Consider the following 26,747-nt stretch of genomic DNA (forward strand, 5'->3'; position numbering starts at 1 on the left):
ACTCGACGTCCATTGCATCCGGTCTCCCCCAGAGGGTGGGGGTCACCCACATCTGCGGTCCTCTCCAAGGTTTCTCATAGTCATTCACATTGACATCCCACTGGGTTGTGAGTTTTTCCTTGCCCTTATGTGGGCTCTGAACCGAGGATGTCGTTGTGGCTTGTGCAGCCCTTTGAGACACTTGTGATTTAGGACTATATAAATAAACATTGATTGATTGATTGATTTAAATAGTTATTTTCTCAATTTGAAAATGTTTAAACTAGAATAGACAAAATATAATTATTCATGCCAAAAATTAAGATTATACTGTGAAGTCAACGACTAAAAAAAGTAAATAGCTGTTAAATCTAGGGAAATCCCTCTAAATAACTTTTTATATCTTGGCAAGTGGCAAATAATTGTCAGTGTAGACATCTTAAAATAGAACCTGGATCTCTGCCAGTCAGTCAGCACAGACATGGGAGCTGCAAACTTGATTATTTTATTTTTATTTAGCGAAAAGGCTAACCTAGCAAAATGTAACTGTTAAAATAGGAGTGCAATAATAGCATTTAGCAGAGCTCAGTCTGAGGCCAGGAAAAAAAAACTCAATAGCTACGATAAGCACATATTCAAGTTACAACACAGAAACCACGTGACTTGCAACAGACAGGGAGGGGGTGGGAGCTCTGGTGACAAAGCTCCAGCCATCAATCGCACCTAAAGCTAAAAGTTAAAGTACCAATGATTGTCACACACACACTAGGTGTTGTCAAATGTGTCCTCTGCATTTGACCCATCCCCTTGTTCACCCCCCGGGAGGTGAGGGGAGCAGTGGGCAGCAGCGGTGGCCACGCCCGGGAATCATTTTTGGTGATTTAACCCCCAATTCCAACCCTTGATGCTGAGTGTCAAGCAGGGAGGTAAAGGGTCCCATTTTTATAGTCTTTGGTATGACTCGGCCGGGGTTTGAACTCACAACCAACCGATCTCAGGGCAGACACTCTAACCACTAGGCCACTGAGTAAACTAAGGAGTTTAAGCGGTAGCAAATGAGTGGGGTGGGGCTGGGGGTATGTGTGCATGTATGCAGTCCATGGTATGTGTTGTTGTGTCTATCGGCCCGTAGTCGCACTGCAGGCACAGGGAACAGAGTTCAACTCCCCGAGTGTTGTTGGCAGGGAAGGGAGTGTGTTGCATCTTCGCTCCACTTTCTTCTAGGGGAGTCTCAAAGTAACAACCTTACCAGGTCACTTGCAGCCAGGGAAAACAATCTAGATTACAATGTTTGTATTTAAGAGAGCAAAAAAAAAAAGTGTACAAATGTAATGCTAATTGTCTATTTCTGGTCCTCAAATTCATCATACTTGGCCATGCAGAGTAGATGGCATCTCCAAGATGTTGTTTGCGATTTAGTTCATCCATCCATTTTTATAGCAGGGTCGCAGGGGGTGCTGCTGCCTACAAAGTCCAAATCTTTGCTCGCATCCTCAAATATTTTGTGGCAATTTTGGAGTACCTTAAAGCTGCAGGGCAATGTTTACTCCACTCAGCAGATGTCCTGTTATCCGATATTTTCAACGTGCTCAACTGAAGGGCCGGCATGCACGAGGCACTCTGCTTCTCCCAAGAGTTTCTCGTGTGTCCAGCAACAATGGTTCCGTCAGGGCAGGCAGGTTCCCCCGAACCCGAGATCTTTTTCAATTCCATTGAGAGACTGTGGAGAGAAAGCCAGTGAAGTCATTAGTCGGGGATTAGAAGAGGCTCATGATTTGCTATTCATGTTTTGGCGGGTGCCTCGTCTCGCGGTAAATTAAGGAGGAGGAGGAGGAGTCATCTTGTCTGGTGGTGTCAAAAGGTTCTCGCAAGGATCACTGATATTGAACTCCAAATTATTTATGACCAGAAGGAACGCCGACTTTGACAGCAGCCAACTTCCTTGCACTCCGGGTGTGTCTGTTTTTGTGCCTGACGGCCTTTATGTTTTTGTGCCGCAGACTGGCTGTCAAGGAGAAAAAAACTAAGAAAAAAATAATTTGGATGGATGACACGACTTGAAAAAGTTTGACTGTCACACTTGTTGTTTTTTTTTTACTGCATTCTTCTGTATAAAAATACAAACAACAGAGTGTACTGTTTAATACCGTCGAAAATATGGGAAATAGAAATGTGACCGTAGTGAACTAGTCGAGTCTTTGAACGGTTATTTTCAGTGAACGATAAGAACCGATTCACAGTTGCAAGACGTTTGTTTGGGAGTTGTTTTTTGAATGAACATTGCTTATTTTGCCCACAAAACCCTCAAAATGACCAAAAGCCAAAAGAAACTCAGCAGCATTAGGATGCACGTTTTCTGGTTCATTGTTTTTTGTTAGACTTAAGTAGCCTTGTTTGGGTGTAAACACAGTCACATTTATATATTGTATATCGATTTATTTCTATTTTTAGTTGTACATTATTAATTATTAATGATCTTGGGTGGAGTGTTTTATGTTCAAGTTGATTTCAATGGAGGTTATTTGTATAGTGCGTAGTTTTTTATTGTGCCACAAAGTTGTCTTTATGTGAGAGAAAATTGTGAGCATGGGGATATGGTACCACCTTGTGAAATGTTTACAACTATATCAATCAATAAAGGTTTATTTATAATGCCCTTAATCACAAGTGTCTCAAAGGGCTGCACAAGCCACAACGACAGATCCCACATCAAGGCAAGAAAAAACTCAACCCAATGGGATACAATGAGAAACCTTGGAAGGGGACCGCATATGTGGGGACCCCCGCTGGGCGACTGGTGCAATGGACGTCGAGTGGATCTAGTTAATAGTGTGGGTCAGTCCAGTCCATAGTGGGGCCAGCTGGGGATCATCTTGAGTGGAGATTAGTCAGCAGTGCAGAGACGTCACCAACTGATGCAAAGATGAGTGGTCCACACCGGGTCCCGACTTTGAACAGCTAGCGCATCATCTGTGGTCACCTAATAACATTGGCATGCAGGAGAGGGGGTGGAGAGCAGAAAATATACGGTAGATCAACTGGTATAAAAGGGGGGTCGATTTAAAAGTTAGCATATACAAATTACTTTTAAGATGGGACTTAAATGCTTCTACTAAATACTCAACCCAAATGCAATCATAATTAATATTTTTAGAATATTTCACACAAATAGAGTAGAATTCAGATCCAAATTGTATCTTATAACGACTACCAGTAATTCTTCGTCTGTATTCTGGGGTAGATCCAACAAGATCGGGATGGAGGGGGTCTCACTGCGATGGTCCCTCCCACCGACAGAGATAGCCCCTGGTGCCTCTTTCCTTTGCCAATCGGATGGACTTAGAACCGGTATCTGCTGGAGTGACCTCTCCAGTGGATGTACATGGTACTTGGGCATGGAACTATGGAGGGCAAGTTGTTGTCCAGACAGCAAGCCCCCCCCCCTCTCCGCGTGGCTGGTGGATCCAAGGGAGCGACCATTGTCGATACAGCAGGAGTTGCCGGAATGAAGCTACAACGTCAAACCGCCTTCGGGACTCCGGCTCCTGATTTTCCGTCTGGGTTTACTCCCTTACCCTCGAGTGGGTTGACCACAAGGCAGCGGTGGTTTTGAGATTGGAGATTTCCTTCTCCTAGATGGGCTGCCATACCAGGTTTAGAAGCCCCATCTGCCCGACATTGGAAGTTTGCACGGGGGTACATCTTACCCGTGGTGGTATAAGCCCGACCTGACCAGTGATTATGTTCTTGATTAAAAACCTCTGAAAAAATTCTAAACGGCTCTTTGAAAGGGATGGCTCTTCAAGATCCATCTCTTTAGAGAGCCTTAAATCCCATCTGTAATGGGAAAAAGTTTTGATGAAACTGTGAACCGTCTCGACTAATTTACATATAAGAGCGTAATGCTACAGCAATAGGTGTCTTAATTCAAACCGTGTTTATAGGCGTGATCAAAGCGCACATGTCGATACGCTGACCTAATTTTCCTCTTGAAAATAGAGAAATTGTTTTAATTACTATCAGACTTTTATCATGAATATTCAGTGCAGCGACTTCCTCCCTAAGGCACGCACACATCAGCTTTAGCAATTACCTCTGCGAGTGATAAAAGGCAAATATTACCCAGAGTGAATGTCAAACAGGTAGAGTGATGTAAAGTTTGCACGGTTTGTCACTTTTCTACTTTTTTAAAGTTAGCCAGGTTATCACGCTTTTAGCCTTAGAAGTATTGTATGCATGCATATACCACATTTTTTTAAAATTACAAATCAACAAGTTTATTGTTAATGTGCCATTGGAAAAGCTGGTCCAAATCAAAGGAGTGCTTGTTATAGCCAGGGCTGCCTTAAAGGCCTACTGAAACCCACTACTACCGACCACGCAGTCTGATAGTTTATATATCAATGATGAAATCTTAACATTGCAACACATGCCAATACGGCCGGGTTAGATTACTAAAGTGCAATTTTAAATTTTGCGCGAAATATCCTGCTGAAAACGTCTCGGTATGATGACGACTGTGCGTGACGTCACGGATTGTAGAGGACATTTTGGGACAGCATTGTGGCCAGCTATTAAGTCGTCTGTTTTCATCGCAAAATTCCACAGTATTCTGGACATCTGTGTTGGTGAATCTTTTGCAATTTGTTCAATGAACAATGGAGACAGCAAAGAAGAAAGCTGTAGGTGGGAAGCGGTGTATTTCGGCCGGCTGCAGCAACACAAACACGTAGCCGGTGTTTCATTGTTTACATTCCCGAAAGATGACAGTCAAGCTTTACCATTGGCCTGGGACAAGCTTTACCATTGGCCTGGGACAACAGAGACTCTTACCAGGAGGACTTTGATTTGGATACGCATGCTTGTGGAGATGGGACAACAGAGACTCTTACCAGGAGGACTTTGAGTTGGATATGCGCTACCGTTGAGTATGCAGCTGCGGCTTCCAAACATTTAATCGCATGACCGTACGTGCATGCCGCTATGTGCATGTCACGTACGGAACTTTGGGGAAATATAAGTGATGTATGAACTTTGCGGAGGTGAACGGTACTTTGGGCTGTGGGATTGAGTGTGTTGTGCGGGTGTTTGATTTGTATTGGCGGGTTGTATGGACGGGAGGGGGGAGGTGTTTGTTATGCGGGATTAATTTGTGGCATATTAAATATAAGCCTGGTTGTGTTGTGGCTAATAGAGTATATATATGTCTTGTGTTTATTTACTGTTTTAGTCATTTCCAGCTGAATATCAGGTCCCACCCGCCTCTCACAGCATCTTCCCTATCTGAATCACTTCCACTGCCCTCTAATCTTTCACTCTAACTGTCTTCATCCACAAATCTTTCATCCTCGCTCAAATTAATGGGGTAATTGTCGCCTTCTCGGTCCGAATCGCTCTCGCTGCTGGTGGCCATGATTGTAAACAATGTGCAGATGTGAGGAGCTCCACAACCTGTGACGTCACGCTACTTCCGGTACAGGCAAGGCTTTTTTATCAGCGACCAAAAGTTGCGAACTTTATCGTCGATGTTCTTTACTAAATCCTTTCAGCAAAAATATGGCAATATCGTGAAATGATCAAGTATGACACATAGAATGGACCTCCTATCCCCGTTTAAATAAGAAAATTTCATTTCAGTAGGCCTTTAAAGCACAGGCTTATCTGGGCTGAAGCCCAGGGGCCCTCCACCCATCCAGGGGCCCCAGATTTTGTCTTCGGAATGCAATGATCGTTGTTCGTTGCGGCTTAATTTGACTCAACACGGGGAACCTTACCTGGCCCGGACACGGAAAGGATTGACAGATTGTCTCCTTTGTGTAGCGATTGTTTACTCTCTCTCTCGGTTGCGATGTTTTTTCCTACTGCTCCGAGCAGGGCGGGAACACTGTGAGAGGCGAGTGTGCTGACTACTGAGTTAAAAGCGCGGGCAATCTCCCAGATCGCCAGCACTATTTTTGAAGTTGACTGGCCTCAGTTACACTTGCATGCGCCCGTCACAAACATTTTTATTTAAAAACAGAATTATTTTTAAAATGCATTGTTGCTGTTCTGGTGAGTGAAATTATATATTTTTTTCAAACTATGTTATCGGGGCGGTGGCGGGGGTTGTTAAAGTTTGGCGGTGGGGGGCCCGAAACACCCCCCTGGTTTTAGCCCTATGTGGTATTACATCACAGAATGATTAATGTATGCCGTTTGACACCGAAGAATGCACATTTTCGGATTCATCTCCTAAAAAGGGGGTACGTGGTTTATGTGCTCACCTTCAGTTTCATTTACTTTTGACGATGATTTATGGTGGCAATTTTCTCCTTTGCAGAGTAGTAGTCACGTATGCAACCCCTCGATGGTTGGTGGGGATGGAAACAACACAAAACCTCAATTAAATGGCTATGGCAATACTTTTTACCTAAACATTTTTTGATTAATTGAATGATTTTGTAATGTTGACTTTTAATTTATTCATCATGATTACAATCAGATTAAAATACTGTACAATTTTAGGCAAACACATTTTTTTCTTATGCCTAAGTGGACTTAAACATTATATAAATACAAAAGTATGAGAAAATACTTAACAGAAATAAAACAGTAAAAAAAATATATCAACAAATTGAAGCAAATGTATTATATACTGTACAGTTCATCTGGAGCAAAATTTGTAAACAAAGGCAAAAACTACTATTTACTCTCAAAATAAATTGCAAAATCAGTGAACAAAACCCCCCAAAAATATTGGCCCTCAAAACAAAGTGCAACATTAGTAAACAATATCAAAAGCTACTAAAATTAAAATGTAAAATTCGGAAACAAAAGTAAAAACTATTATTGGCTCTCAAAACAAAGTGGAAACTGAATAAACAAAAGCAAAACAATTGGCTCACAAAATTCGGAAACAGTTTTTAAGCGCAAAGATTTTGGCGTAAAAACTGCGCAGGACCGGTCGGTGCACGCGCGATGTATCTTTTTGCTTACGCGGACTATGTTTGCGCTTACGGAGTTTCTTTCTCTTTCTCCACGCTCGTAACATTGAACAGGCTGCCCTAATTTCTGATTAGTCACGTTAAACGCTTACTGTCTCCTGGTCAGAGCCAATTTGAGTGATTTTATCATTCTCAGTAATACAGGTTGCTTTGCACACTTCTGGAGGTTTTCTGAAAGCTGTGGTAATGCTCAATCCCGGGGCTTGTGGTGACGGATCTCCGCTGTCACCCACGCGGCAGATACCTTTGTGAGCGCTTGTATTTGATTACCGAATAAATGCAGGACGCAAGTGTTGCGTCTGCCCAGTATCCCCTCTCAGGGAATTAAAGTCACTGGTCAATCCCAAGTTCTTTCAGATGACATATATGCAGAGTAAGAAGGACCATCAAGACAGAATAGGAATATTATCAAGTTTTACTAAAGCTTCAGGAGACCAGCCCACACCAATACATTCATATCGGTTTCTCGAATTAGTCTAACATTCAAACGGAAGAGACAACTTCTTGCATCCGAAGAAATCCCCCAACTGTCCAGAAAGGAATACAGCCTCACTGTTCTACTACAGATAAGATATAAGGTAGTACTCCAACTCCTACAGTGCAAGCCTTCAAGGTAACACACACAGTTTACTTGCGGACATAAAATGAAAAAATAGAAATAGTACAAATGGAAAAACACTAGCTGCTTTAAACATGACTATGAATAAAGAAATAACTCTTAAACATATATGCATTCTCTATGCATGTACAGTACCTCTACTCGCTAATTATAGGGACAAACCTGTTCAATTGCATCACAGACCATTTGTGCAACGTCTTATCCTCTGGCAACCAGGCGCGTTGGAGATGTGTTGTGAAGCGAAGTTACGCCACACTTACACTTACACTACACCGCCACGGTTCCTTTATAATTTGTTGACGAGTAAATACGCGTTGGTGACAGGCTTCCACGGATAAGTTAATACAAAGGAAAATGGTAATATTTTTTAAGACAGCAGACGTCCATCGGCGTACTCATGCGCGGAAAATTGATGCCGGATCGCAGAAAAAAAGGTGTTCAACCTTATTCGGGACTGACGATACTGAACAAATTGGGTATCAATGTGTTGTTTGCTTCAGACAGCGCATATGGCAAGAACGCAGCATCCATGTTTCACTTCCATAAAAGAGCTGGCTCGCTACACATACCATGTAGACCTATGTCTTGGTGTTCTCGGTCAGCTTTTCAAACCTCCCAAGACCCTCTCATTAACCAAACTAGAATCCACCAATCAAAAAATCCTGCAGATAGGATTTGCACTTTGACTATTGAAATGCTTAGAACATATTCTATTCATGAAAACAACCAATTCTTTATTTATTGTCATTATGCCATCTCAAGTCTTTCATTGCCCCAAAGAAGAGAGAACCAAATCAACATGTTCAAAATAGTTTAGAGTTCTCATGATGACTTGGTGTTCTACTGAAAAGCTGCTCAACTCCACTGTAGTAATGAGTCTTTTATGCCTCCTTGAAGTTGGGAATCATCACTCATCACTCAACCGTGAGACGCTAAACAGCGTTAAGGACGAAGATTCCGTTGTCGGAAGAACGTGACCAGAAATAATTTGCTCCTCAGTGTACAGCGTTTATAGCAGAGTAGTTTTACTACCCACTGTAAATTTGTCAAGAAACAGCCATTATTAAATATAACCAGCATCACAAGTGTACAATTTGCATCCTTTTTGTATGAGCACCTTTTGTTGTCTAGCACTTCATTAATCCTATTGGATATGGAATTGAGCAGAGCCTCACTGGAATCAGCTTCCGCTCTTCCATGATAACATTGCAGTTGGCGCTAATGGACGTTAGCAAGACAAGATTCGTACACCACAGCATATTTTTTTCAGACTGTGAGTTTGTACAAACATAAACATCAATGTATTCTACGACTACTCCTACTACAAACCCCGTTTCCATATGAGTTGGGAAATTGTGTTAGATGTAAATATAAACGGAATACAATGATTTGCAAATCATTTTCAACCCGTATTCAGTTGAATAAGCTACAAAGACAACATATTTGATGTTCAAACTGATAAACACTTTTTTGTGTGCAAATAATCATTAACTTTAGAATTGGATGCCAGCAAGACGTGCCAAAGAAGTTGGGAAAAGTGGCAATAAATACTGATAAAGTTGAGGAATCCTCATCAAACACTTATTTGGAACATCCCACAGGTGTGCAGGCTAATTGGGAACAGGTGGGTGCCATGATTGGGTATAAAAACAGCTTCCCAAAAAATGCTCAGTCTTTCACAAGAAAGGATGGGGCGAGGTACACCCCTTTGTCCACAATTGCGTGAGCAAATAGTCAAACAGTTTAAGAACAACATTTCTCAAAGTGCAATTGCAAGAAATTTAGGGATTTCAACATCTACGGTCCATAATACCATCAAAAGGTTCAGAGAATCTGGAGAAATCATATGGAAACTGGGTTTGTACTTTACTCTAGAATATTTGTATGTACATTCAAAGTTTGATATAATGTGGCCCAATAGAACACGATATATTCTACAAAACGCGATTGTGCCGTTGATCCCAAACCAGAGTCGATCGCATTGTTTTTCACTAGATTATCATGTGGCCTATGAGGGCAGCTGTACAGTTTATCTGGAGCAACATTTGTAAACAAAGGCAAAAACTACTATTTGCTCTCAAAATAAATTGCAAAATCAGTAAACAAACTCCCCCCCCAAAATATTGTCCCTCAAGACAAAGTGCAACATTAGTAAACTATCCTGTGGCCAATGAGGGCAGCTGATCAAAGAAGGTCCTATGGTGCCGACACATTGATCATGTACCTTCCCGCCTGTCTTTGTCGACACCTGAATCTACGGTCTCCTTCTTCTCTGCTCTTCCAATGGCAGTTAAGATGGTTTGAACTGGTTCACAATATCTTTCTCCCACTTAAGCGCGTTGGCGGACAGATGAAGACCTGGGCAATGTGGATCCGGGAGGACCTCTACGAACTCTCGAGTCTGCAGGTGGTCGGCCTACGCCGGTGGAACCAAGATTGGTTCGCCGTCTCTTGCGACTTCACACGGAACCGCTATGCGTGGGATAGTGCCCGTTCCATTCTGTGATATGGGGGTACCATCCACCAATGAGGTTTAGGCAGCTCCCTCCCCCCATTCTCACCACATTCTACAGAGGCACTATAGAGAACCTACTGACCACCAGAATCTCTGTCTGGACTGGAGCCTGCAGTGCCTCAGACTGGAAGTCTCTCCAGAGAGTGGTGAGGACGGCGGAAAAGATCATCAGGACTCCTCTTCCTCCAATCCAGGAGATCGCAAAAAGCCGCTGCCTGACCAGGGCTCAGAAAATCTGCAGAGACTCCTCCCACCCACACCAAAGACTGTTTTCACTGCTGGACTCTAGAAAGAGATTCCGCAGCCTCCGTAGCAGAACCAACAGCTTCTTCCCTCAGGCCGTAAGACTCTTGAACGCATCATAATTATCCCCTCAATTCCCCCCAAAAATGGTTTAACTCGCTGGAATATAAAGACAATATAACATACATCCATAAACCAGGATGCATATGCAAAAGTGCAATATATTTATCTGTACAGTAATCTATTTATTTATATCTGCAGCTTATTGCTTTTTTATCCTGCACTACCATGAGCTAATGCAACACAATTTCGTTCTTATCTGTACTGTAAAGTTCAAATTTGAATGACAATAAAAAGGAAGTCTAAGTCTAAGTTGTGCGTAACTTTTTCGAAAAGAAAAAAGTAAAAAAATAAGGATTTCTATACGACACGATCTCTTTATGGACCCCAACGACCGTGTTATATCAAACTACAAGTGTACATGCAACTTTCATTTTCATCTTAATATGTATTGTCCCTTAAAGTTGGTGAAATGTGAAAGGCCATTTTTCAAAGACACTGATGTTTTGGAGATGACTTACGATGTCGTATCAGGGCATTTTATGATTTATCGAGTGCATTTTCCCCAAAAATGACAGCAAGGGGTAAATCATCTTGTCTCCTTGCTGTTGCCCTTTGATATTTTTTTTTGTGAAATACCAAAGCCTAATTTCATGTTAATTTGATAAAGTATACATATTTCTAGCTTAAGGCCTATAGTCCACAAATTGTGTAAAAAAATAATAATTGTCTTGCATTAATTGTCTCCTCAATCCTATTTTCTATATTAGATTTAGCAGAAGTTTAAGCAGACTCAAAAGTTAACGATTTAACTTGCAAAGAAAAACTGCAATGAAGTGTAGCTTTTTAAGCTGTAAAAATAACCAACAAAACGTCTTGTAAAAGGGAGGAGTAGAAACAAGAAAATAAGCAGGATGAGAAGAGATTGATGTTGGCCAATCTATAGGCGACGAGTGTACACATTCCCAGGAAAAGTGTATTGATCTAAGGCCGGCATTGATCTTGACATCATAAACAAACACCTCCTACATTTATGCAAGCAGAGTCAGCTTTAGCACTAAAGGATGAAATGTCCTTGAAGTGGTAACATCAACTCTTGACTTTTGGGGCTTGTGAATCTTTTGTTTTCCGAGGCTCTGATACAAATAATGCTGTTGAAACCTAAAACCTAGTTTCTCGCGAATTTGTAAGATCAGTAGCAATAATCCCGCTATCTCTTTTAGGAGCACTTCTTCCAATACTTGAATGACCTCGCTCAGTTGCATGTTTTGTTATTGCCCCTGATTTAATCAAGTCAAATGTAGGATCCCGCTCTAGTGCTTATCACTGGTGCTTGTGCTCTGTCAAAAATACCGCAGGACTCTCAAATACAAACACAGTTGACTGTTGTAAAACCGAGGGGTACCTTTTTGCTAAGCGATGCTTTGGGAATAACGGATTCTTTCTGATGTGCATGACCTAAATGAATGCTGAAGGAGAAAACGATCTTAGATCCATCCTACAGTAGACGATAAGTGCACTACATAAAGTTGAGGTCCATGAATCATATTTCAAAGTGCAAATCAGGGCCCATCTGTGCCAAGGAGGACCTCTAGAATCCTTATTTCCCCTTAAAAAAGATGATTTCAAGGGATTTCATCATCCCAAGGCCATACCAGTTTGTGTGTTACAGTATGCAGAACTTTTTAAGTACACCCTCAACATTTTGAAGCTCGGAAAAAGAAACTGCCGCATTATTTCAGTGGAACTAGGTCACAATAATTTGATTTGTTGTTGTTGTCATCCTCCGTATTCACAGCAGTCACACTAAAAGGCCTGTTAGCGTACTTTAACTGTAGTGTAACTGCAAAGAGCAGGGGTTTTTAAACTTTTTGACCGTGGGGCCCAATGTTTCCACTACAGAGGCGTCCAGGCCCCACTGGACTGTTAACATTGAATCCGCAAAAATTACCCTTAAAATAATTGTTTGTCAAATGTTATGAAATGGTGTGTTAATCACAAAGACTGTTATTTATTTAGCACAAAAACCTTAGGCTTAGGTCACGCTGATTAGAAAAATGAGTACTAACCAAATATACTGCATAAGAAGGGACTCATAAGTAACTAACAGAAAATTAATACAAATAAATAAATATATTGTACATACAATTATGTTATCCATCCAGGTCGCAGGGACAATTATGTTATGCTAAAAAAATAACTGAATTAATAACGAAAGTGTTTCTTAACTTAACTGTCAATAAAATTGAAGCGCAAATGAAAATACAGATTCACCACTTTAGTCATAATTTTTGCGCTTAAGAAACTTCTCTATGACTTTAGCTGCACACTTGTTTGAGATTATCATTACTGCCACAAGTGGTGGAAAATTGTATTACAACTGACAACTGACGCGGCCCATACGAACCACAGCTGAAAAACAGATATTTTTTGGCGACACAAAGAGGACGGGACAGTGGGATGATATTTCTGAAATTTGATTACCAATATTTAAAATGTTGACTTCAATTATGATTGGGAAAACGTAGCACTCTTTGATCACATTCATAAGCAAGTGCATTGCACAACACAGCAGTTGCACAAAACTAATGTTGTAATATTGATCAGGATAAAACTGCTCATAAGTTTATTGTAAACAACACTAGGGCAAGTGTGATATGCATGAGTTTCACACCAACAGCTGAATAATGTAAGGTAAGGTAAAGGTGGCTACAGCTCATGCTACTTTATAGAGAGCTATTGTCAGGTTCAAACACTGATGACATCTATTAAACAAGACAAGAAGTAAGGAAATAAACAGAGACAGAATTCAATTTGGCTCAATTGAGGAGAGACGCCTGGACACACTGTACTCTTGTACAGTGTCTCCGCACGCTCTGCCAAAGGATTGTACGCCTTCCCCTTTATTTGGACTTTCTCTGACCACATGACAACAGCTGCTTCTAAGGGACGAGGGTCGTAAACAGTTCACAGAAAAGGTCGTAAAACAGTTCAAAGAAGAGGTTCGTAAAAGAGTTCAAAGAGAGGTTCGTAAAACAGTTCAAAAAGAGGGAGTCTGGTCCTGCTTCCTCTTTACTTTTGTAGTCCTTGGGTCAGACAATATCTTTCTGTTTGATTACAATACATGAAAGAAACAGAACACCTTCACTTTGCTTCCCCCCCCCCTACACAGTGGAGTTTTATGAGCATTACTCTTGGTAGATTCCAAAGACAGCTTCTGCTTCTCACCAGGCACTCAATGTAACACAAAGGTTTTGTGATAACTTAGAAACAATTATTCTAACAGCTATTGCCATCTTGTGAACGTAATAAAAAAGTATATCAGGTGGTTGCCTATAGCCACTGCTGGTAATGCAAATGTTTTTGACCTGGTCCTAATTAGAGTTTATTCGTTTTTGTGGACAAGTTACATTTAATTGTGTAGAGTAATTACAGAAGTCCAATGTTCCCACTTAAAAAAAATAAAAAACAGCCTGTTGATAATAATCCTGACTCAAAACAAATGACCAACACACTGCAAAAGTATTGTTTTAATTAGTGTTTTATGGGCCTCCAACATTCTGCTTTTTAAAATGTTCATGCCAAGTCTGTGAAGAACCTAATCAAGCTGTCGTTCCGCTACCTTGTCAATCTCTTAAAATAAACAGGCAGAGGTCAATGGTCGACACATTTGGATGAGTCACAGAAGGACGTGTGTTGCCTATTTTCAAGTGTTTCTCGGAACAAATTCTCTTCATGCAAGCCGATTTATCATCACAACTCACACACACTCACTCGCTCTTGAATCAATTCTCTATGGCAGATTGCAGTATGCTAAGTGTGTGCGACACACCAACACTAGCTGAGGCTTTACACTGCGTCTCCTTCAGCAAAAGCCACTATCTCTGTCTTTGCATCCTGTCTGTTTTTTTTATTTTTATTTTTATTTCTACACACACTGAAACATGCACACAGCAGCGTTCAGTAATCCCCTCTCTACTCTTAGTATTTGGCAGAGGAACTAAGAAAGTCTTTGTAACCCGATGTACAACCAGGGAACATAACTTTTTGACTATGCCACGATGTAATACCAACCCCCAGCCCCCCTTTTTAACTACATAGCTCCTACAGCAGTGTTTTTGTGCCGTGAGATACAGTCTGGTGTGCCGTGGGAGATGATCTAATTTCAAAATAAATGGGTTAAAAATATTTTTTGCACACCAGTAATTGTAGTATAAAAATGATGTGTTGTTGTTGAGTTTCGGTACTGTCTAGAGCTCGGCAGAGTAACCGTGTAATACTCTTCTATATCAGCAGGTGGCAGCCGGTAGCTAATTGCTTTGTAGATGTCGGAAACAGCGGGAGGCAGTGTGCAGGTAAAAAGGTGTCTAATGCTTAAACCAAAAATAAACAAAAGGTGAGTGCCCCTAAGAAAAGGCATTGAAACTTAGGGAAGGCTATGCAGAATGAAACTAAAACTGAACTGGCTACAAAGTAAACAAAAACAGAATGCTGGACAACAGCAAAGACTTACTGTGGAGCAAAGACGGCGTCCACAAAGTACATCCGAACATGACATGACAATCAACAATGTCCCCACCAAGAAGGATCAAAACAACTGAAGTATTCTTGATTGCTAAAACAAAGTACATGCGAGAAATGTCGCTCAAAGGAAGACATGAAACTGCTATAGGAAAATACCAAAAAAAAGAGAAAAAGCCACCAAAATAGGAGCGCAAGACAAGAACTAAAACACTACGCACAGGAAAACAGCAAAACACTCCAAATAAGTCACGGTGGTGACAGTACACCTACTTTGAGATGAGCTATATTGATGCATGCTTGGTTATGGTTTGAATTCATATCCAACAATTGCGACAACAACTTTTTACTGTCAACTGAGTTTCGTTTTTTAATGCTTTCTGCTGGTGGTGTGCCTCCGGATTTTTTCCACGCAAAAAATGTGCTTTGGCTCAAAAAAGGTTGAAAAACACTGCCCTACAGTACTCTATGTCAGAGTTTGGTTGCGGCTTACTGCGCAGTTCGTTTTCCCGGGATGCAAACGGACGACTCCGGACAGGACTTGCAGGTAGGAACATAATTTAATTCTCAAAAAACACTCAAAGAGGTTCAAAAACAGAAAACCAACCGACGGAACAAGGTGCCAATCACACTCGAAACTGAACTTAGCATAGGCTAGGAGACAAGCAAAACTTACGTGACGAGAGCATGCAGCAAACAAAGAAGCCAGACCGACTGACTGGCAAAGGCAGGTTTAAATAATGTCTCTTGATGAGCAACAGGTGAGCGTCCCGAACACAAGAGGCAGGTGCAAATAATAAGTAGCCATGGTAACAAACTCAGGAGGTGCACAAACAGGAACTAAAGGAGTCGAAAACAAACAGAAAACACAAAACATGATCCGGACCACGGATCATGACACTCTACTCAGTATTGATGCTTTCCCAACGACAAAACCAGGTAGTCTGAGATACTATTTCCAGTTCCTGGTTATCTGGTAATGTGTAAGTCTACGCAATGTGAGCACTTTTTGGTAGAGCAAATGGCTCTAGAAATTTAAAAAAAATAAACAGCGAAGCTAATGTTAGCCTTCCTTGTCTGGATGCTGCAGTATCATTCTTCACAGTCCTCAATCTCATCTTTAATGCAACGTGTGTCTCACTATGCATACACAATGTTTATCCATCAGTGGTACGGCATCCTCACAGTTTGGTAAACACCTGGGCATTGAGGTTACGGTTCGATACATTTTCACTACAGTAAGGTAACAAAATGCCAAAATGTAAAGGTTTGCTTTTTAGCTTTGATATTTTTTCAAATGAAATAAGGAAGACTACAAACTTATGCCAGATAAATGTCCAATAAACAGAATACTTAACTTAACAAATACAAATATACTGTATTTTTCAATGGGGGCAACTTTGATACATGTTGCGCATAAAATTATAGTAAAAATAGGTCAATGTACTGTCCTATTAGATAACTTCCTGACGTTGTGAGAAATATCCATACCATTCCATTCTACTGCACTTTGCCCTGAGTCTCCTCTTGAATAAAATTGACCCTTCTGTAAATTTAGAAGTTCCATTAATGTGGTTTCGACTTTTTTTTTTTTTTTTTTTCAGTTTTCCACTGTCCAATTTAAAGGGGGATTGGACATTTGAATGATTGTTCACAATCATTATGAAAGACATGACGGTGAATGTATTGTCTATATATGCATCTTGAATATTAAATAAATGAGATCAAATGTCCATTTACAATGGAGCCAAAGGAACTGTGCAATTCTGCCTAAAAAGCCCTTAAAAACACCTCAATTAAGGTTTTATACACATAATGTAAGTATATATGTAATGTAGTAACAACACATTTATAATAACATTTAATACTTACGTATTTTGATCATTCGGCGCGCACATATTCAGGTGCTTGGCGTTCCTTTTTGATTGATGATGAGCAGCAAGTTCCAGACGTCTGTAGTCCTACACTAAACGCAAGTCATTTAGTTGTAATATATTTTTTTTTTACACAAGCGTGTTTAAAGTGTTTTGCTTGCCAACACAAGAACGGGCCCATTCATCTGTTTTGAACATTATTTCAGTCCCGCCATCTTTAGTTCTACTCAGTCCGGGTCATTTCTTTTGTTGTGCAAATACTCTTAACGGTGCACTGTGTAACATTTTTAAATTATTCTGTTGCCATCAATTTAAAGAGTGGATTTGAATGAGGACCACATTTGTTCAAATTTAAATAAAAGTTGATGAATGTTACAACTTCATTTTATTAAAGAAGAAATTTGACGTACTGTACCAAAAAAGAATGAAAAACACATTTCTGGAGAACATCCCACCGTAACACAACATAAACACAACACAACCATTACCCAGAATCCCATGCAGCCCTAACTCTTCCGGTCTACATTATACACCCCCGCTACCACCAAATCCCCCCACACATCAACCCCCCCCTCTCCGTGCGTTGGTTGAGCGGAAGAGTTAGGGCTGCATGGGATCCTGGGTATTGGTACCGTCAGTGTAAGATGTGTGGCTGCTGAGTTAGTACGCCTTGCTGTCACTTACGTGAGCAAGCTGAAATTGCATTCTACGGGTGGTCGAGCAGGTACACTGTTAGGGCAGACTGTAGAGGGCGCCAAATGCAGTGTCATCACGCTCTGATATTCGGGAGTCTCCCGGGAAAAATGAGAGGGTTGGCAAGTATGACGCTATCAAGCGCCATTCATTCAAAACTCGCGGGCTGCACTAACATCAAATTTCCACATTAAAGTGCGTGCCGGTGCGTGTGTCGGAGACCCCTGGTTAACATAGCACAAAGCGTTTAAGCTTTGTATGCGGTGTTTTTCATTTTAAATTTAAAAATTTTTTTGTGGCTCCCATTACTTTCTTTAATTTGTGAAACTTGCCAAAATGGCTCTTTGAGTGGTAAAGGTTGCCGACCCCTGGGTTAGAGTGTCCACCCTGAGATCGGTAGGACCTCATACCAAAGACTATAAAAAATGGGACCCGTTACCTCCCTGCTTGGCATTCAGCCTCAATGGGTATGGGTCAAAATGCAGAGGGTAATTTTCACCACACCTAGTGTGGTGAAATCAGTGGTACTTTAACTTTGTTTTGCGCCAACTGTTGCAAGTTGTCGGATGTACTGTAATAGCTCAGTGCTTTGCGGGATTGTTTAATATCAGCAATTGTCTTACAATAAGATTAACTCCAGACTTGGTGGTGGTAACCGTGGTAAACTACTGTAGTAGCTACAGCTGCTCCTGTGGTAGACCGACTGTTGTACGGGTGCCACCCCTGAAAAAATAGTCTGGACACGTCATTGGCAGTGATACACTATATTGCCAAAAGTGTTTGGCCACCCTGTTCCACTCAGGATTAAATAAAAAGCCTCCCTACTAGCCCACCAATGCCTCCATGGAAATGCCCCCCTCTACCTCAAAGAACTACTCACCCCCAAATCCTCCACACGACACCTCCGCTCCGGACAGGCTAACCTCCTCCAACCGCCGAGGACAAAGCTACGAACAATGGGAGACCGGGCTTTCTGCTCGTCTGTGGAACGCTCTCCCTGACCACCTGAGGGCACCACAGACTGTGGATGCTTTTAAAAAGGCTTAAAAAACCTTCTTTTTAAAAAAGCTTTTTTTTTTTTTTTTAGATATATGCATTTTTTTTTTAGATATATGCATACTAGCTCTAGCTATTAGGCTGTTCTAATTTTATTTTTTTAATTTAAATTTTAAATTTATTTATTTATTTATTTTTTAATACACTATAGCACTTTGAGGTTGTTTACTGAATGTGAAGTGTTTTTTACAAATAAAATCTATTATTATTATTATTATTACCCATTCAAATGATGAGAATCAGGTGTCCTAATCACTTGGCCCGGTGTATAAAATCAAGCACTTAGGCATGGAGACTGTTTCTACATACATTTTGTAAAAGAATAGGCCGCTCTCAGTGATTTCCAGCGTGGAACTGTCATAGGATGCCACATGTGCAACAAATCCAGTCGTGAAATTTCCTCGCTCCTAAATATTCCACAGTCAACTTTATTATAAGAAAAGTGAAGCAACTCAGCCACCAAGTGGTAGGCCACGTAAACTGACAGCGAGGGGTCAGCGGATGCTGAAGCGCATAGTGCAAAGACTTTCTGCACAGTCAGTTGCTACAGAGCTCCAAACTTCACGTGACCTTCCAATTAGCCCACGTACAGTACGCAGAGAGCTTCATGGAATGGCTTTCCATGGCCGAGCAGCTGCATCTAAGCCATTCATCACCAAGTCCAATGCAAAGCGTGGGGTGCGGTGGTGTAAAGCACGTCGCCACTGGACTCTAGAGCAGTTGAGACGCCTTCTCTGGAGTGATGAATCACGCTTTTCCATCTGGCAAATCTGATGGACGAGTCCGGGTTTGGAGGTTGCCAAGAAAACGCTACATTTCGGCCGAGTGTGACATTTGGTGGAGGAGGAATTATGGTGTGGGTTTGTTTTTCAGGAGTTGGGCTTGGCCCCTTAATTCCAGTGAAAGGAACTTTGAATGCTCCAGGACACCAAAACATTTTGGACAATTCCATAGGATGGCACTTCAAGTTCATATGTGAGTAAACGCAGGTGGCCAAATGACAATATAGTCTACTCAGTGGACAAGAATCCAATGCCTTTTTTTTTTTTTAAAAGCAACAACCTAAATCCCTTCTCTCCACAATGAGCTCCGGCATTTAACAACATGCATCCTTCCTCCTCAACCTCGACTGCGGGCTTCCGAGGGGGGTCAGGCGGCGTAACAAAGCGAGGGAGACTTAAGAGAGATTAAAGACGGCAAAGAAGGAGAATGAAATGCCTCCATGTTTGCGTGTCCAGGTGGCGGGGGATATGGAAGCGCTTTACGCCTACAGCGGTCTTCAATAAACAGCTGCGGTGTTGTTGAAAAGGTTCCACATAAGCTGCGGTCACAAAGCAGCTCTGTTGCCAAGCCCGCTGCTGCACGTTGGCTTGGAACTTGACATTTAACTCAAAAAGCAATAGCCAGAATGTTCCACTTGTCGTGCAGCATCACAGCGCCTGCAAACAGTTATTAAAAAGTCTAATTCTGCAGACCTGATGTGACCTCATGACCACGGCAGGAAATGAACAATTATTCCCCTCAATTGCACTAAGTCAGTGTGTCCGTATCACCTTGTCCGTCTGCTTCCCCCATAGCACCGCATCATTTCCTCCGCCTGTCGTCATCATACACAGCAGGAAATTAACAATTATGCTGCTGATTCCATGGTATCAACTGACTCTCTAGAGCAGGGGTCACCAACCTTTTTGAAAGCAAGAGCTACTTCTTGGGTAGTGATTAATGCGAAGGGCTACCAGTTTGATACACACTTAAATAAATTGCCAGAAATAGCCAATTTGCTCAATTTACCTTTAACTCTGTTATTATTAATAATTAATGGTATTTACACTTAATTGAACGGTTTAAAAGAGGAGAAAACACGAAAAAAATGACAACTAAATTTTGAAACATAGTTTATCTTCAATTTCGACTCTTTAAAATTCAAAATTCAACCGAAAAAAAGAAGAGAAAAACTAGCTAATTTGAATCTTTTTGAAAAAATAAAAAAATAATTTATGGAACATTAGTCATTTTTCCTGATTAAGATTAATTTTAGAATTTTGATGACATGTTTTAAATAGGTTAAAATCCAATCTGCACTTTGTTAGAATATATAACAAATTAGACCAAGCTATATTTCTAACAAAGACAAATCATTATTTCTTCTAGATTTTCCAGAACAAAAATTTTAAAAGAAATTCAAAAGACTTTAAAATAAGATTAAAATTTGATTCTACAGATTTCCTAGATTTGCCAGAATAATTTTTTTGAATTTTAATCATAATAAGTTTGAAGAAATTTTTCACAAATATTCTTCGTCGAAAAAACAGAAGCTAAAATGAAGAATTAAATTAAAATGTATTTATTATTCTTTACAATAAAAAAATAAATTTACTTGAACATTGATTTAAATTGTCAGGAAAAAAGAGGAAGGAATTTAAAAGGTAAAAAGGTATATGTGTTTAAAAATCCTAAGGTTGTATTTTTTCTCTAAAATTGTCTTTCTGAAAGTTATAAGAAGCAAAGTAAAACAATTAATGAATTTATTTAAACAAGTGAAGACCAAGTCTTTAAAATATTTTCTTGGATTTTCAAATTCTATTTGAGTTTTGTCTCTCTTAGAATTAAAAATGTCAGGCAAAGCGAGACCAGCTTGCTAGTAAATAAATAACATTTAAAAAATAGAGGCAGCTCACTGGTAAGTGCTGCTATTTGAGCTATTTTTAGAACAGGCCAGCGGGCTACTCATCTGGTCCTTACGGGCTACCTGGTGCCCGCGGGCACCGCGTTGGTGACCCCTGCTCTAGAGGTGTCCGGGGGGGGGGGGGGGTGAATAATCCCCAAAAACTCTAAAAATCCATTTGTTGCCTCTTTCCTTTCTCTGAAAAAACTGGGTTTTCAGTTCAAGGCTCTGTCTACACCAGGGGTGTCCAAACTTTTTCCACTGAGGGCCGCACACGGAAAAATTAAAGCATGAGGGGGCCATTTTGATATTTTTCATTTTCAAACCGTAACAAAATATGTCGATTTTCTTTGTTTTTTACCTTTAGGGCTCCCGGGGACCATAAAGGGTCTCAGTCAAATCAATCAATCAATCAATGTTTATTTATATAGCCCTAAATCACAAGTGTCTCAAAGGGCTGTACAAGCCACAACGACATCCTCGGTACAGAGCCCACATACGGGCAAGGAAAAACTCACCCCAGTGGGACGTCGGTGAATGACTATGAGAAACCTTGGAGAGGACCGCATATGTGGGTAACCCCCCCCCCCCCCCCCCCCCCTCTAGGGGAGACCGAAAGCAACGGATGTCGAGTGGGTCTGACATAACATTGTGAAAGTCCAGTCCACAGTGGATCCAACACATCAGCGGGAGTCCAGTCCACAGCGGGGCCAACAGGAAACCATCCCGAGCAGAGACGGGTCAGCAGCGCAGAGATGTCCCCAACCGATGCACAGGCTAGTGGTCCACCCGGGGTCCCGACTCTGGACAGCCAGCACTTCATCCATGGCCACCAGACCTATGCAACTCCCCCTCGCAAGGGACAGGGGAGAAGAGGAGAGAAGAAAAGAAACGGCAGATCAACTGGTCTAAAAAAGGGGGGGTCTATTTAAAGGCTAGATTATACAAATGTGTTTTAAGATGGGACTTAAATGCTTCTACTGAGGTAGCATCTCTAACTGTTACCGGGAGGGCATTCCAGAGTACTGGAGCCCGAATAGAAAACGCTCTATAGCCCGCAGACTTTTTTTTGGCTCTGGGAATCACTAATAAGCCGGAGTTCTTTGAACGCAGATTTCTTGTCGGGACATATGGTACAATACAATCGGCGAGATAGGCTGGAGCTAAACCGTGTAATATTTTATACGTAAGTAGTAAAACCTTAAAGTCGCATCTTAAGTGCACAGGAAGCCAGTGCAGGTGAGCCAGTATAGGCGTAATATGATCAAACTTTCTTGTTTTTGTCAAAAGCCTTGCATGTAAAAAATAAGTCAAATTATTATTATTTTTTATTTAACGCTTACAGTAAATCTCTATATAAACTTCAGGTTGATATGAAGTAAAAAAAAAAAAAAAAAAAAAGGTTTTATGCCTTTTCTGTCAAAGACAACTTTGTTTTTTATAGTAAAACTGAAATATGCAGTATTTAGTAATTAGAGCCCTAAAAGATTAATAATGCAGGACACCATTGATTTTAATTCTTTAATATTTTTGAGTAATCACAGTGAAATGTTAAATAAAATCCTACTAAATCCTACCTGCGCATCGTACGTGCTGCTGAGAAGGTGATTGGCTGCAAGCTCCCATCCCTCCAGGACTTGTTCTCCTCCAGGACCAGGAGGCGTGTGGGTCGGATCACAGCTGACTCTTCTCACCCTGGACACAAACTATTCTCCCCTCTCCCCTCAGGCAGGAGACTACGCTCCATCCAGACCCACACCTCCCACCACCTGAACAGTTTTTTCCCCTCGGCCATCAGGCAAATGAACAATAACTCCTAACAGCAGCTCCTTGAATCCCTTGAATCCCTTCTAAGTCTATCTGATAGCTCTGTCACAGCTCTTTTTATTACCAAATATGTGTTATATGTGTTTTATGTCGCACGTTTGCACCAAGAACAATTCCTAGTTTGTGAACCCATTCTCAAACAATGGCAATAAAACTATTCTGATTCTGATTCTGATTCTGAAATATATTTGGGATCCAAAAGGTCCCCCACTCATAAAGTGATACATTTGTATTAGTTTTTTTTTACTTTTAACACTTAAGTTACAAGATCAACTTCAGATGTATCTGTCGATTTTACGTTTGAACTATTATTTTGTTTGTATTATGCTCTTTTGTCAAATAAAACTTTGATGTTTTTTTATGGCAACCACACAATATATGCAATATTTTTTCCACATAAAACATTTTAATGTGATATTTTTTAAGTAATAATTCATTGTAACATAGATATTTAGTCTTTTTTTTTTTTTTTTAGCAATGGCAAAACAAAGAAAAATAAACAAAGACAAAAGAAAAAAACAGCCTGCATGGCAGGTTTGTGTCAACATTGCAACTTTTTCTTGTTAGATTTCACCTCATTCCACTTTTTAAAAATGTTTTTTAAAATGTTTGCAATATTATCAGTTTTGCAATTTTTGCAGAATGTGTGGCGGGCCGGTAAACAATTAGCTGCGGGCCCCAAATGGCCTCCGGGCCGCACTTTGGACACCCCTGCTCTAGAGGTGTCCGGGGGGGGGAATAATCCCCAAAAAACTCAAAAAATCTATGTGTTGCCTCTTTCTCTGTAGTGTTTGCTTTAGAGATAAGGGAGGAACAAACTGGGTTTTCAGTTCAAGGCTCTGTCTACACACTACTTTTATGGAAAACAATCTTCTTTTCCCACTTGTCAAATAACATTTTGATCACCACACACAATAACCAAAGTTGGCGCTACGGACGATTCCACGTCCAAACTTTTCAGACAAACAGATATGAAATAAACACGTTTTATTGTTTTTTCCCCCCAATCATGTTTTATTGTTTTTAACTTGTTCCGTTCTGCCGCGGCCGGCATAAAAAAAAAGGGAAATACAAAAAACCTGTTTCTCACCTTTTTTGTATAGGGCACCAGAAGTTGGCAGACCCGTCAGTGATCCTGTTCTGTCTCCCTGTAAAGTTTGTCTGATCTTGAATGGGATTGTGCTGAAAAATTAACAAAATTGACCTAAACAAATACTTTACTAACTTATGTCTTTCTCCCGCTTTCTTCCATGTCCTGTCCATGTCGATGCTACTTCTCCATTCAAGGTAAGACAAGTCTCTTCTTCAAATGTCCTAGAAAAGTCAACACATTGTTTTTGAATGTTTTTAGCGCCGCAGCACTAAGGTTCAGCTCCTGCGTCCCTCTATTTATTCAGGAGTTCCACAGTCAACATCACTGAGGCCGCCTCTAAAAGGAGTGGTCACATATATCATGCAAAACAGGTCCGGTACGCACAATACGTGACGGAATGTGCTGGGGCCTTGTGATTGCCTTGTCTCTGCTTTGTTTGCGTGCCGTCATCTTATCGTCGTTGAGGGTCCTTGAAGTCCTTGGCTGTTAGCGGGCTAAAACAAAGATAACATCTGCGGCTGAGGCCACCCCTCAGACAAGAAGTTTTGTCCTTGCACAGATAGAAAAAATGCACCTTTAGCACAATAGCTAGTAACTATAGCAACAAGGCCTACTGAAATGCGATTTTCTTATTCAAACGGGGATAGCAGGTCCATTCTATGTGTCATACTTGATCATTTCGCGATATTGCCATATTTTTGCTGAAAGGATTTAGTAGAGTACATCGACGATAAAGTTTGCAACTTTTGGTCGCTGATAAAAAAGCCTTGCCTGTACCGTAAGTAGCAGACGATATGCGCGTGACGTCACAGGTTGTGGAGCTCCTCACATCTGCACATTGTTTACAATCATGGCCAACAGCAGCGAGAGCGATTCGGACCGAGAAAGCGACTATTTCCCCATTAATTTGAGCGAGGATGAAAGATTTGTGGATGGGGAAAGTGAGAGTGAAGGATTAGAGGGCAGTGGAAGCGATTCAGATAGAGAAAATGCTGTGAGAGGCGGGTGGGACCTGATATTCAGCTGGGAATGACTAAAACAGTAAATAAACACAAGACATATATATACTCTATTAGCCACAACACAACCAGGCTTATATTTAATATGCCACAAATTAATCCCGCATAACAAACACCTCCCCCCTCCCGTCCATATAACCCGCCAATACAAATCAAACACCCGCACAACACACTCAATCCCACAGCCCAAAGTACCGTTCACCTCCCCAAAGTTCATACAGCACATATATTTCCCCAAAGTCCCCAAAGTTACATACGTGACATGCACATAGCGGCACGCACGTACGGGCAAGCGATCAAATGTTTGGAAGCCGCAGCTGCGTACTCACGGTACCGCGTCTGCGTATCCAACTCAAAGTCCTCCTGGTAAGAGTCTCTGTTGTCCCAGTTCTCCACAGGCCAATGGTAAAGCTTGACTGTCATCTTTCGGGAATGTAAACAATGAAACATCGGCTGTGTTTGTGTTGCTGCAGCCGGCCGCTAATACACCGCTTCCCACCTACAGCTTTCTTCTTTGCTGTCTCCATTGTTCATTGAACAAATTGCAAAAGATTCACCAACACAGATGTCCAGAATACTGTGGAATTTTGCGATGGAAACAGACGACTTAATAGCTGGCCACAATGCTGTCCCAAAATGTCCTCTACAATCCGTGACGTCACGCGCAAACGTCATCATACCGAGACGTTTTCAGCAGGATATTTTGCGCGGAATTTAAAATTGCCCTTTAATAATCTAACCCGGCCGTATTGGCATGTGTTGCAATGTTAAGATTTCATCATTGATGTATAAACTATCAGACTGCGTGGTCGGTAGTAGTGGCTTTCAGTAGGCCTTTAAGCATACTAAAGTTGTGTGATAATATATGATTATTCTAACAATTGACGCATTATTTCAGGGCCTTTGTGGGCCACGTAAAATAACGTGGCGGGCCAGATCTGGCCCCCGGGCCTTAAGTTTGACATCCCTGTTATAGAAGCAGGGTTTAAAGTATGATACTGATAAAGCTTATTGAGAAGAACTGCCATACTATTAACTGAACTGTCAGTTTTGGGCACAATGCATTTACAAACACATTTTGTATGCCTTTACATCACAACAAATGCTCCACTTTATACACTGTAAATGTCTCTTCTGAAGTCCAAGTGACATGACCCTTTGCCCATAAAAACATTCTTCCTTTTTATGAGGAGCGCTCAGCAGTAGTTTGAGAACACAGGGTCGTCCAATTGCCCCTCTTTAAGGCGATGTTTGTTGCTCTATAGTGCTGAACCGCATTGATCCCTCGAGAGGATCGAGTGCTCCTGCTGAGGCAAACGATCGGCCGCTACTGTATATGAAAAAAAAAAAAAATATATATAATAACAAGATCATAAATATCATGATGGTGTTGTCATCCGGGTAATGCTCCATCCTATCACAATTACATTTGATAAGACACCACTAGAAGAAGCGCTCATGTTGAGGTTTTCATGACGTCATAAAGAAAGAAACATGGGCATCTGACCTGCCCCGAGATCGAGGAGCCCACCCCGTGTTGTAAAATGTACATCCTAATATAGGGAGTTGTCTTTGTAAGAAAATACAAGTAAATGCAACC

At 41.0% G+C, this 26,747-nt stretch overlaps 1 long non-coding RNA gene across 1 annotated transcript; it reads right to left on the minus strand.

The window, feature by feature from the left end:
- Positions 1–1,303: 1,303 nt before the first annotated feature.
- Positions 1,304–22,899, minus strand: LOC133632994 (uncharacterized). Its single transcript, XR_009821746.1, has 3 exons — positions 22,786–22,899; positions 6,243–6,321; positions 1,304–1,699 (listed from the first exon to the last, which is right to left on the minus strand). It is a non-coding gene; the product is annotated as an uncharacterized LOC133632994 (long non-coding RNA).
- Between the last annotated feature and the right edge of the window lie 3,848 nt (positions 22,900–26,747).

The sequence above is a fragment of the Entelurus aequoreus genome, linkage group LG17, assembly GCF_033978785.1.
Source record: "Entelurus aequoreus isolate RoL-2023_Sb linkage group LG17, RoL_Eaeq_v1.1, whole genome shotgun sequence".
NCBI lineage: Eukaryota > Metazoa > Chordata > Actinopteri > Syngnathiformes > Syngnathidae > Entelurus > Entelurus aequoreus.